At 41.3% G+C, this 13,481-nt stretch overlaps 1 protein-coding gene across 2 annotated transcripts in view; it reads left to right on the plus strand.

The window, feature by feature from the left end:
* Positions 1 to 6,210: 6,210 nt before the first annotated feature.
* Positions 6,211 to 13,481, plus strand: part of RAPH1 (Ras association (RalGDS/AF-6) and pleckstrin homology domains 1) — a 112,494-nt gene continuing 105,223 nt past the window's right edge. The window contains exon 1 of one of the 2 annotated variants that reach the window (XM_036754417.1): positions 6,211 to 6,562. The gene's annotated coding sequence lies outside the window, so the exon portion shown is untranslated. The remainder of the gene's footprint in view (positions 6,563 to 13,481) is intronic. The other variant, XM_036754414.1, reaches the window with a different exon arrangement.

Genomic DNA, 13,481 nt, shown 5'->3' on the forward strand with positions numbered 1-13,481 from the left:
GTAGTATTGTGTGTAAGGAATAACAGGTGGGAAGATCGTTGGAGTAAAATGTAAGACTGGGAAAGTAGTATGGGGCCAGGTCAGGAAATCTTTGAAATGCCAAACAAAGGATTTGATATTTACTCATATAGGCAAAAGAGAGCCAATGGAGTTTATTTCTTAGGGGTGTGACATGGTCAGACCCACACTTTAATAAACCACTTTGGAAGCCAAGTGGAAGATGGCTTGAAGTGGGGAGAAGACCAACCAGAAGGCTTTTCTGATAATCTGGGCATGATAAGGTGATAAGGGCCTCCAACAGGGTGGCAGTTGTGTGAGTAGAGGGAAGGTGGCATATGGTAGAGATGTTGTAAAGGTTAAAACAATAAAATCTGTCAACAGATTGGACATGTGAGGTGAGTAAGAGTGAAAAGTCAAGGGTGACCTCTAGGTTGTGAACCGGGGTGACTGGGAGAATGATAGTGCACACCATAGTAATAGGAAAGTTGAGAAGAGGGGAGAGTTTAGAGGCAGGGAAAACTGACAGTGAGTTCTATTTTGGATGTGTTAAGTTTGAGATGCTTGTGGGACATTCAGTTTGAAATATCCAAGAGACAAATGATAACTTGGGTCTGCAACTCAGGAGGGAGATTGGAGTTGGAAGCAAAATCCTGTTGCTTCTACTTCCTTGGGTGGGAATTCTTGCAAATATCTCCCTCTTTCCACTTATATTGTCCTAACCCTAGCTAAGGCCTTAATCATCTCTCTCCTAAGTTTATTATTATAGCTTCCTAACTGATTCTTCTGCCTCTTGTCTCTCTCCTCTCTAATGAACGTTTCATATTCCTGCCAATATAATTTTCCTAAAGCACAGGTTTGACCATATCATTCCTTTGTTCAAAACCTTCTGTGGCCTTTAGGATAAAAAACAAATTCCTTAGGCTAGCTCTTAAGGACCTCTACAATCAAGCTTCAATCTACCTTTTCAGATTTATTTCATAGTATTCCCCCTTCATAAATTCTAAGGTCCAACAACACAGGCCTTGTGTTTTGAAGAGCAATTTTCTATCTTCTGTATTCTCTTACCTTACATGAAGTCCTCCAAGCCTGCAGTACACCTCTTCCTGAGTCCCATCTATGGTCACATCCTCCATGAAGCTATCTCACTCTTCAAATAGAAGTATATGTCTCTCCTTTGCTCTTGTTATATACTTCATATCATATTTATTTGTGTATATATGCCTGATCTCAATTCCATTTGATTTTAAGCTCCATAAATTTGGCTTTTGAGGAATCTCCTCTCTCTAGGAGACCAGAGCCCAAATTGGAAATAGAAGACCAATGGCCAGATTCAGAAAATCTTGATCTCTTGGGGACTTTTGAATTTGCATGAAAAGTCCACCCTCTAGAACTCTTTTCTCTGATCTCCATCAATATCACCATGTACTTAGCCTGTGAATTACCGTTTTATTCACTTGTAGAGGGTAAGACGATTGCGGGGGGGAACTTTACTACACTCTGAAAGTCCAAAGAAAATAAAGTTTAAAAGAAAAAGAGCTCCGTTGTTTCACAGCTTGCTCCATAAACCACAAAAGAGATGGTTATTCCAACAAGAGTCGATCTCAGATGATGCTCAGGCACTGATTATCTTGGAGGCAGTTTCATTGACTGGGGACTAATCATAGGCTTACAGGGTCATAACAAGTAAGAGGAATGCCTTGTGTTTTGAAGAGCATGTCAGTAAAGAGCTAGGGTGCCATGTCTACTTTCACAGGAGGCATCTTTCAGATAAAAGTCCATGCCCTGTAATACTACCAAGCTGATTAGAAGACTCATCATATTGATCAGAGCTTTCCCAACACTACCTTTATATATCACAGACATTTATAACTATATAAAGTTTAAGGTTTTAAAACCTCTGTATGTACATTATTTCATCTGATGCATCTCATAACAACCCTCAAAAGAGATGGTATAGTATAGTGGGTAGAAGGCTGACATCAAAGTGAGGACCAACAGCATTCAAGACCTACTTCTGGCAGTGGGCAACTCTCAGCATCCTAGGCAGCTCTCTAAGATTATAAGCTATAGATCAGTTGCCCAATGACACTGGTGGAGGGAGTTACCCCACCAGGAACTCCTTGACTCGGTAAAATCATAGAACTGAACAAAATACAAACAAAAAACCAAGTCCCTAAGGTAGATACCATAATATTTTACAGATGAGGAAACTTGAGCCTCATAAAGATTAAGTAATTTCACTGTAATCATTTGGCTAATTCTTATCAGAGGCAAGACTTACATCAAGGTCTCTTCTGATCACAGTTAAGTCTTGCTCTCTTTCCACTATTCAAAGTCACACAGAGAGTAAGAGCTGGAATTTGAAACAAGGTCCTCCTTATCAAAATTCATTGCTCTTTCCAACATATTACACTGTCTCCCTCCTGTGCCCAAGTTCTTCATTCATTTGAGTTAGCTTAGGGGAAAGGGTGACCAGATGTCCTATTTTATTGATAATCCTATTCTCTTGAACTTTTGCGCAATGAATAAAATCTGACATTTCTAGTACCTTTCTCACAACGATCATTTTAGGGCAGTAGTACAAGCATTGCCACCCCTATTTTACAGATGAGACAACTTAGACTCAGAGAAATGAAGAGACTTGACTATGATTCCACAATTAAGAAGTGCTGAGCTTCAAAACCAGGTCTCTCCTGCTTCTAATTTTAGCTTTCTTTCAGCTATCTGAAAAATCACGTTGGAGTAGCAATATACAGATCTTATCACCCTATTTGAATAAATAATTACTGAGATTACTATCATCTTCTCAAGCTTGATGTATTTTTAAACCAAAGTTTAAAATCTCTTTTGAAAGGTCATTACTTGTAGGTTTACTTCCTCAGATTAGAGGAAGAGTTTACAACATGGTGTTGACTTTCTTATGAGCTCTTGCAGGAGCTGCATTTTAGAAGGTTAAAAATGACAGAATCATAGCAATGTGCTTAAGGAAACTGAAGCCCAAAGAAGTTAACTAATTGGGCCCCAGTCAGTGAAAGAATTAGTCAGGAAGCCCTGATTCTCAAGTTCAGTGGAATTTGTACTGCAAAGTATGTTAATGATTCTATTCTTTTTCCACCATGAGATTAAGGAACAATGTCTTTCAGTGGATTAATTCAGATAGAATTTTTCCTTCAGATATTTGGATTGGAGTGATTAAAATGAGCTGACCAGATATTCCTCTCTTTGCTTGTTGTTTGACCAACATATAGAAACTAGAAAAGTCTATCAGAAACCCAGTAGATTTTTTAAAAAGAGTTTGAGATCTGTTCCTGAAGGATAATGTACATTGATGAGATCACCAACGCATGGAAGCACTAAAATCTAAAAAAAGGGCGGGGGGGAGAAGAAAATTTTAACTAATGCAATGTCTTCCTTGTTCTGGAAAACACAGCACCGTTTATTAAGTTTGATAGTGGATACGTTTCCATAATTTATTTTACTTTCTCATCTAACAGTATGGTGACAGAGAATTGACATTTATACATTTGCTACATTCTGAACACATCTGTCTTTTGTTAATCATGTAAAAGGGTGGGTATGGATCAGTACAAAGGGCATCACTACCACTATGCTAAAAAAAAAATCCAAAAAAGTTAATTCATTCAACAAATAATTTATTAAGTGTCTACTAAGTGCAAGGCTGTCAGGGAGACAAAGATGAATAAAACACTGCTTCCTGTTTACAATTCAGTGAGAGTGATAAGACATGCACACAAATAACTATTTAAAAAAACAGTAGTATGTAACAAGAGCTATAAGGGTACAAAGTGCTATGGGAGTTACCCAATAGCAACATATTCGTACGCAACAAGCAGCAAATTACATTTCAAGAATCTTAAAAAATTTATTCAGTTTAATATCTAGCGGTGCAATTATGTGTCTAAAGTATAGTTGTCTTTTGAGGGAAATGTTGCTAAGAGCAATGCTATATGGTTCTGAACACAAGCATGGAATGTATTCTATAAAAGACTGAAACAAATTGAAAATGCTCAAGAGTTTCAGGAAGGCAGAATGTAATTAACCAAACTACAATATGGCTGGAGGACAGAAAAATTAAAACTAGTTCTTGGAGGAGAGATAATCTAAAAAGGTTTTAGGAACTTGGAAACATATAGTCAATTTTTATCCATCTGTGGAAATTCATGATAAGGAATCCTGAAATTCCCCTCAGGTGGAAAGATATGGTATAGAAATGTTCATTCATAGCATTTAGGCCTTTATTTCCATTTTATCAGCAGTTTCAGTCTTCTCAACAATTTTTCACCAGTGCTTCTAGTAAACAGTAAACTAGAGTGAAAATTTTACCTTTTATTTTCTCCTTTCCATCTAATAACCAGCATAAAAATCAGAAACTAAGGACTTGGATCATTCATTATCAGGATAACCTGAATATTCAAGAATTTGTTAAGTAAAATAAATGGGTACTATTAGGTATTTCTCCCAGCTGGAACTGACTAATTTTAATCAGGGAGTCCAGAAGTTATTTGAGAGTACATGATACTTTATGTAGATTTTATGTATTTGGGCAAAAGTTCAAAAACAGAATTGATTTCCAAAAAAGGAGCAATTAAAGATAATGAACATACACAGCTTCTTGAAAACTCCACAAAATGCATTGCATTGAGCTAAAAAGGTAGGTGTTAGTCAAAGTGAGAATTCCTAAAAATGCTCACAAATGTCAATGATGATAACACTGGTTCAATTCAACCTGATAAAGACTTATTCAGATTAAAAGTAATAAACGCGATATACTGTCTTGGTTTACTTCTACTCTCTTTGAATAAGTAGATAACAGCTAATAATAGATAATAGCTAATATGTATATGCAATAAAATATGTATATGTATATTTAAGGTTTGTAAAGTCACACACACACACACACACACACACACACACTCACAGATTATCTCATTTGATCATCACAACAGCCCTCACAGGTAAGCGCTATTATTGTCTGCATTTTACCGATGAGGAAACTGAAGCTAAGAGAAATTAAATTACTTGTCCAGAGTCACACGCTTACCCTATAAGTGGAATTCAAACGCAGGCGCTTCTTTCTAGCCAACATAACCCACTTCCTTTCTTTACCCTATAAAACGACCTCCAATTTATCACATATATAGCTTGTTTGTACATAGTAGCTTGCATGTTGTCTCCCCCATTAGACTGTGAGCTTCTTGAGAACAGCAGCTCTATGCTCTCTTCTCACTGGGTGTCAAAGGATTGTTTTTAATCTGTTTTTGTTTTGCATTCCTTCATCCATTCCTTCATTCTTTGTCTTTCTCCATATCTATCTATTTACCATTTGCCTTTCCAGCTGCTTAGTACGGTGCATGACACAAGACATTCACTCAATAAAAGCCTGTTAACCTTGTTGCTATTTGGTCAGTCACTTCTCTCTGGGCTTCAGTTTCTTTATCCCTTAAAAAGAGGGAGTTATACTATGTAGATCAGTCTCAACCTTTTGTTTTTTTTTTTTTAACGGAGCCAACTGACAGTCTGTTGAAGCTCAGAAGTCCCTTCTCAAAACAATGTTCTTAAATGCATTTTTTTTTAAATACAGAGGGAAGCCAATTATATTGAATACAATTATCAGGTATTAAAAAAAAAGTTTAATGGATCCCAGGCCAAGAACCTCTGGACTAAATATCTGAGGTGCTTTCCGGCTCTTCTGCATATGATAATACTATAAATGGACATACACACATATATGCATATACATATATACATACACACATATACATACACACATATGTACATTATATATAATATAATATTTTACGTGTGTGTGTGTGTATAGTCAGTCTCCCAAAGCCAAGTCAGGCCCTCAAAGTGCAGCCACAGCAGAGCGAGGGCAGGGATGAGGGTGCCAAGCCTGGGTTTCACTCGCTCATTCACTCATTCATTCTCTCGGCCGGCGAAGATGCCGGATGACCCTCGGACCACCGGTGGGGGGCAGGGAGGGGGAGAGCTGGAGGTCAGTGGGGCCGTGAGGTGTCAGAGGGCGCAATGACCGAAGGAGGTTCGGACTCGCCCGCAGCCTCCAACCGGCGCAGACCCGGAGACCCTAAAGCCTTGGGCGTGTTCGGGGTAGGGGGGAGGGGGACACTGCGGCGTGATTGGTGCGGCGGCCTGCGCCGGAAGTGAGCGGCTGGCAGCGGGGAGCGGGGGGGAGGGAGCGGCGGCGGCGGCGGCGTGAGTCAGTCAGGCGGGCAGGCGGGTAGTCTGTCAGACCGTCCGCCCGTCAGTCGGTCAGTCCGTCCGTCGACCGGTGGGTCGGTCGGTCGGTCCTCGAGTCCCGGGCCGTGATTTGCAGCGTTGGGCTTCCCCGCGGGGCGGGCGCCGCCGCCGCCCGGGAGGGGGCGTGTGTAGTGTGTGCGTGTGAGAGGGCTCTGCGGCCGGAGCCTCCCTTCTCCCCACTCCCCACCCAGCCGCCCGCCGGCCGGTCACGCAGCCCGCGGGGCGGGAGCAGCAGCGACCGCAGCGGGAGGAGGCAGCCCGGCTCGGCCCGGCCGCCCCAGAGGTGAGTGAGCTGGGGGCGCCACCTCCCTTTTCGGAGCGCGCGGCCCCGGAGGGGGGGGGGTTGAGGGTGGGGGGCGAGGCGTGGCAGGCTTGGCCCATCCTGCGGCCGCCTCCGCCCAGTCGCGTGGGGTCGGCCGGGACCGTCGCGGGTGGGCAGGCGGGCGGGGGCCGCGGCTGAGACAGACAATGAGCAAGCCGGTCTGGGGGCTGGCGCGTGGCGGGCACTGCCCCCCGACCGAGCCCAGTGGGGCGTCCCGGCAAGTGACCCCCGCGCTCTGGGCTCCTTTCCCCGAAGCCTCGCGGGGCAGGCGGGAGGCCGGTGCAGTGACCGGTGGCCGCTGTCCTTCGTCGGCCCAGGAATCGCCCCGGGCTCCGGGCCGGCGGCTCCGGCTTCTCCTGCTTCTCCTGCTTGTCCTGAGCGTTGGATCCGGAAATCCAACCGGCAGCCGCTCGAGGCTGTTATTTTTCCGAGCGGGGGGTGGGGGGAATAAGAGAGCTTCCTTTTCAGAGACGACTGGACTTCTTTGCAGTTTTATTCTCCAAGAGTGTCCCCGCAGGGTTGGCCGGATCCTTGGTGATCCCGGCCGATTTAATAATGTCTTCCAAGACATGTGGCATGATGTAGAATAAAAGCTTCTATTTAGAGGGAGCGGTGAGTGTAGCTTACACTCCTATCTTCTAAATAGGTAGTCATGACTCCAGTAACAGGACGAGTTGTTCTTGACCAAATTCATTTTCCTGAATTGTTCCGAGTAAATAGTGATTCCCCTCCCCTCCCCTCTTCCGCATCGTTCCTCATGAATATGGGAAGAACTGCTTAGAACCATAAGAGAATCACTATGAAGCCAGGAGAAGGGAGAGATTGTATTGGGGAGAAAACAAGGATATGCCCATGGGGATATACGAAACTTTAAGAGTTTAGTATATTCTATGCTTTATATATGGGTGTATATGTGTGTGTGTGTGTGTGTGTATTTTATTTATATATATATATATATTTCTGGCTTGTATTTATCCGTCAATTTTGATTTAGTTCATGTTTTTTCATAATTAGTCATCTCTATAACTGGTAAGAATCAGGCCTTTATAAATTCCTTTAGAGTGTTATTAATGGATTGAGTTATTTTTTGTTTCTGAATGACAATGGTTTATCTTAAGAGTTATATAAGGCAGAATTAAGACGTTATAAAAAGGAAAAATTTGTTCTATGACCATAGATATATGTTGATGAGGAATTGAGCTTATATTAATTATATTAATATAATAATAATAAAATTTGTTATGTGACCATAGATATATGTTGATGAGGAATTGAGCTTATATTAAGTATATTAATTGTAGAGCAATTTGATAACACTACTGTACATTTATTTATATAGCATTTTGTTGCATCTTTTGACCACCTGACACTTCTGTTAGGGATGGGTGCTATCCCCATTTTATAGACAAATTGAATTCAGAGAAATTTTAAGGGTCTTTTCCTAGAGTTAATGTTTAGATCGAGTGAATTGAGAGATCTAAGTCTTGATTAACTGTGGGACATTTGAATTGGGACTTTTTCATCAGCAGGTTCTGATTTCAGCTTTTAAGGCTTAGCTTTAAGGGTGTATCTGTTTAAATCACTAATTCCAGTTATCACTATATCCAGTAATCACATAGGATTATAAGTGCCTGGGGAAAAACATAGACATCATTTAGTTCACCTCCTCATTTTACCAGAGGAAGCAGGTCCAAAGTAACTAACCTCAGGTAACACAGGTAGTAAGTGTATTTTGAACCTAGATCTTCCAACTCCAGATCTAGTGCTGTGCCCTTTTCCTTACAGCACACTGTCCTACTTGTACCCACAAGGTGGCACTCCCACCGAAGCCAGAATTGAAAGCTTTTTATATTAAGACACTGAATTAATTACTAATCCTTCAGAGAAATGAGAGCCAAAAAGAAGACAAACTGAGGGAGAGGGCAACTTTGCTTCAGGGTGCTTTGCCTCCTGAGAAATACTTCATTTCCAACATTATTGGGGAGGTAGGAAGAGAAGTAGGCAGGAAGGCAAAACGGGGAAGCTGGATAGCTTTCCAGTATACTGGAGTCAAGCTTTCATTGTGTGGTATTGTTTTTATTTCTTGTGTTCTGAATCCCTCAAACTTCAGATCTACCCGTATTTAAACATAATCAAGCTTTTGTTAAACATCTACTATGTGCCAGGCATTGTGCTAGGCTCTGGAGATACAAAGACACTCCTAAGTACAAAACTGAATTACAAAGCCAAATATGACTTTTGAATGATCTTTTCTGTTATTCATGTTAGCTTGGATAATCAAGTTGGAGTATAATACAAAATAATCTGTAGATGTTACTTTGATGAATATTATTCCTTTTTGGTAGGAGGAAAAATTAATTTTCTAAACTCAGAAACTTCATGAGGATCATACAAGACAAGAAATTAGGCAAATTGAACCCAATAAATAAAAGTAAAATGGACATTCTTTAATCAGTACCAGCCTTCTTGACTTTGTCTTTAGAGTTTTTCACTACTCACAAGCTATCACGTTATTCCCTTTCTAAATAAGTATTACTTTATGCCAAGTATTTTGGCTGTCAAACTTCTTATAGATTTTTAGAATACATTGCCTATGAGAAATGCTCTTAGCTTAGGTTGCAAGTCAGTCAACTAGCATATATTAAATGCCTCCTATATATGCCAGGCACTGTTCTAAGTGCTGGGGATATGAAGAAAAGCAGGGTAAATGGCTATCCTCAAAGAACTCAAAGCTTAATGGGGGAGACAATCTGCAAAAAAAATTACATACAAATAAGATATATACAGGATAAATTGGGAGCAGTTTTAGAGGGAAGACACTAAGATTAAGAAAAACTGGGAAAGGCTTCTTGAAGAATATGGGGACTTTAGCTGAGACTTGAAGGAAACCAGGGAAAGGAGATGGATATGAAGGAGGGTATTCCAGGCATGAGGGAAGCCAGTGAAAACCTGAGTCTGGAGATGGAGAGTTCTGAGAGGAACAGCAAGGCGAGCTGTGTTGCTGGATCACAGAGTGCTTTGATGGGAGTAAGATATAAGAAGACTGCAAGGTAAAAAGGGGCCAGGTTACAAAGTGCTTCAAAAGCCAAACAAGATCCTATATTTAATCCAGCAGGTGATAGGAGGCCACTGGAGATTATTAAGTAGCGGGGTAATACTGTCAGACCTGCACTTTAAGAAGATAAATTTGACAGCCGAATGGAGGAGGAATTAGAATGGGGAGAGACTTAAGGCAGGGAAAGCAACTAGCAGGCTGTTGCAGTTGTTCCTCTTTCTTTCGCAAAGGACCAATGACATCAGGAGGGTGATGTCTTAACTTTCAAGTGAATTGGATTTAAATGAGACAGGGGTGGGCAAAGACATCAGCCTCACTGGCAGTGGCCACAGATGCAGTGGAAGACCCTCGCCTTTTTAAGCTAAGGTCCTTCCCAGGTCTAGGTTTGTCTGAGGCAACACCCAATCAGTGATTAAAGGCTAGGTAGGAATTGAGGCAAAAGATGGCCTGGTTCGACTTTGCAAAAAAATCAGTCCGGGAGGGGAAGACCCTCAGTCTCTGACCAGAACAGAAATAATTGCTATTTACCCTCCCTCTGAGCTATCAAAACCCAAACAATGAGCAAGTGATGCTTGGGCTGGGGCTTATTATTGGCCAATCAGTGAGAGCAGCAGTTGTTGTTTACCCTTGGTTCTTGAAGAGGACCATAACATCAGGAAGGTGATGCCATGACTTGCAAGTGAATTGGATTTAAAATAGGCTGGGCTGCACAAAGTCACTAGTCTCAGTCTCTCCTCTGGAGCCATTTGAGTGGGTTCAGTGGCAAAATATAGATCAGGATGACTGGAGATGGTTCCTGAGAGCTAAAGTGATTGGGCTTTAAAGGCATAGTCAAGTAGTTCCATTTGAATCCCAATGGGCTTGATCAAACCCTGGTTTGCCAGAGCTATATTTCAAGAAATCATAAATAAAAACTACATGAGAAAAAGAGCTAATTGTCCCAGTTTTTCAAAGTAGTCCAAGTGTAAAGTGATGAGGGCCTTTTCCTGAGGCTACAGGGGAGCTGAGGGTTGTAACCAGAATTGTCTTTGTTTTCTTTGAGTGACTCAGTTTATCTCAGTGAGCTTTACTAGGTGCTAAGCCCCAGGCCCAAACCCCATTAGGTGTTAATGTAATCCATGTGGATGTGAGCATCCCAGGGTCCTAAGGGGAGGGGCCAACTCAAGAACCAATCACCAGAGCCTGAGCTCTGGTGATTCAGATGATGTCTGATGATGTCTAAAGCCCTATAAGAAGGGAGGACAGAGCTATTGGTGCGGGGCTCTGGAGAGCCCTCCAGCTTGTAAACCTGGATGTTGAAACTTTGTTGAACTGTGGTAACTATCTGTTGGGACTTGAATCAGACAAAGTCTATTGATGTCTGTAATTTGCATTTTGTTTTGAAGTTCAGGGTGCTGGTTTTTTTCCCCTGAACTAACTGAATTATATTTGAATTAAAAGTAAGCTTGTCAACCCCTTCACCTTGCTTTCCTTAATTAAGCAGATCGAAAGAACCTGTGCTGTTGGCAGCTTTCTGGGTGTTGGCTGTGGGTGAATCTTATACCCCCACAGAAGCTGCCAGCCGGGTTGTTGACACAAGGGTTCATAGGCAAAAGTTAGAAATGACAGGACTTGACTAGTGTTGGGATATGGGGAGTGACTTAAAGTGTAATGTCAAGGATGAAACCTAGGTTGTTAGCCCAGGTGACTTGAGGATATGATAACTATGACCGTGGTAGGGAAGTTAGGAAGAGGGGAAAGACAGTTCACTTTTGGACATGTTGAGCTTAAGATGTTTCTGGGACTTCCAATTTGAGATGTCCAGTGAGCAGTTGGAGATACAAGACTGGAAGTCAGAAGAGAGGTTAGTGCTGGCCAAATAGATCTGAGAATCATCTGTATAGAGATGATAATTGAAACTATGGGAGCTGATGAGAACACCAAGGGAAATGGTACAGAGGGAGAAGAGAAGACCGAGAACAATCTTGGGGAAACTGACAGCTACTGGGTGTGACATGGATGAAGACCTAGAAAAAGAGACAGAATAAGGTGATAAGACAGGTAGGAAAATCTAGAGAGGGCAAGATCTCAAAAACCTAGAGGGAAGAGAATATGGGAGAAAATAGGGTTATAGACATTGTCAAAGGCAAAGAGGTCAAGAAGGATAAGGATTGAGATTTGGTAATTAAGTGTAACTTTGAAGAAAGCAATTTCAGTTGAATTTTGTGGTCAGAAGCCAGGCTGCAGAAAGCTAAGAGAATGAGAAGAATGGAATGTAGAGATACAAATTATAGACAGCCTTTTCAAGTAATTTAGTCACACAAAAGAGGAGTGACATAGGACAGTACCTACTAGACTGATAGAGTGAGGGTTTTTTGAGGATGGGGGAGACATGAGCATATTTATAGGCAGTATAGAAGCAGCCAATAGACAGGGAGCATTTAAAATTGGTAAGGGATGAGTGAGGGACAATCTGCTGGAGAAGATGGGATGTTATGAGATCACTTGTACATGGAGAGGGGTTTGTCTTGGCAAGAAGGGTAATGTAAAGATTTTTATTTCATGAAAAATGGGAATGAAAAGGTAGTAGCAGAAGGTATCTGAATTGTGTTAGATGAGGAAGAGGGGAAAAGTGTAAGTTCAGCAAATGACCTCAATTTTTTGAATGAAACATGAGGCAAAGTTTTCTTCTGAAAGGGAGGGGGAGCTGTAGAAGGTTTGAGGAGAGCGGAAAAGTTTTGGAAAAGCCACTGCGTGAGTGTGATAGTAATTTGATAAGGAAGGTGTAAAAGCATTGCCTTTCAGCAGTGAGGATCCAGTTGAGCTTATGTAACATAAACTTGTAGTGCACCCAAACAGTTTCATGGTTTTAGTGGCAGCTGGGTGATGCATCAGTTAGAGCACTAGACCCAGAATCAGAAACACCTGAGTTCAAATCCATCCTCAAACACTTAATATATGGGCAACAGTCGTGAAGTCATTTAAACTCTGCTTCAGTTTCCTCAATTGTAAAATGTAGAAATAACACCTAACTCAGAATTGTGAGGATTAAATGAGATGATATTTTAGCACAGTGCCTGGAACATAGTAGATATTTAATAAAGGCTTATTTCCTTCCTTTCTTCCCTCCTGTCCTCCCTTTTTTCCTCCCTCCTGCCTTGCTTAGCAGCACAAGAGTAGGATTGAAAGTAAGTGGTTGAAAGATGTTACTGAGCCTTTCCCTTAAATTTTCTGGGCCTCAGTACACATATCCATAAGATAAGGGGATCTGATTAGATGATCCTTAAAGGTTCCTTGTTCCTGAGATCAGCAACCTTCTATTAAGAAAATGTAGTAGCTATTTATGTATCAGTATTTCCCTTCTTAAGATATTGTTCTCATCATATCACTCTCCTGCTCAGAAGTCTTAAATGGTTTCTCAGTGCCCAGAAAACAAAGTTTTTCTCTTAGAGAAAAGTTGTCCGAATGTGTTCTGTAGCTATTTATAAGTCTTTTATAAAAATATAATTTTGTTACCAGTGAATCAGATTGTTTGCAGCAATTGGAGAAAGTTAGCAGTGGAAAGGCATCAGAGTTAAAGGGGATATGAAGAAAAGAGTATTTTAGGAAGCAGTTTTAACCCATAAAAGGCCATTCAGATTTCCAATTAAGAGATAGCTGTTGGCCCTAGAAAGCTGTTTCAGTAGAGTGATGGAAACCAGATTGAAAGGGATTATGGAGTACAGTGAATGATGAGAATATAGAGCAGGTGTTCTTAGCCTTTTTCTGTCATGGGACTTTAGTGTGGTGAAGCCTGTGGGTCCCTTCTCAGAATAATGTTCTTAAATGCATAAAATATGATATATA

Source organism: Trichosurus vulpecula, chromosome 4 (genome assembly GCF_011100635.1).
Source record: "Trichosurus vulpecula isolate mTriVul1 chromosome 4, mTriVul1.pri, whole genome shotgun sequence".
Lineage (NCBI taxonomy): Eukaryota > Metazoa > Chordata > Mammalia > Diprotodontia > Phalangeridae > Trichosurus > Trichosurus vulpecula.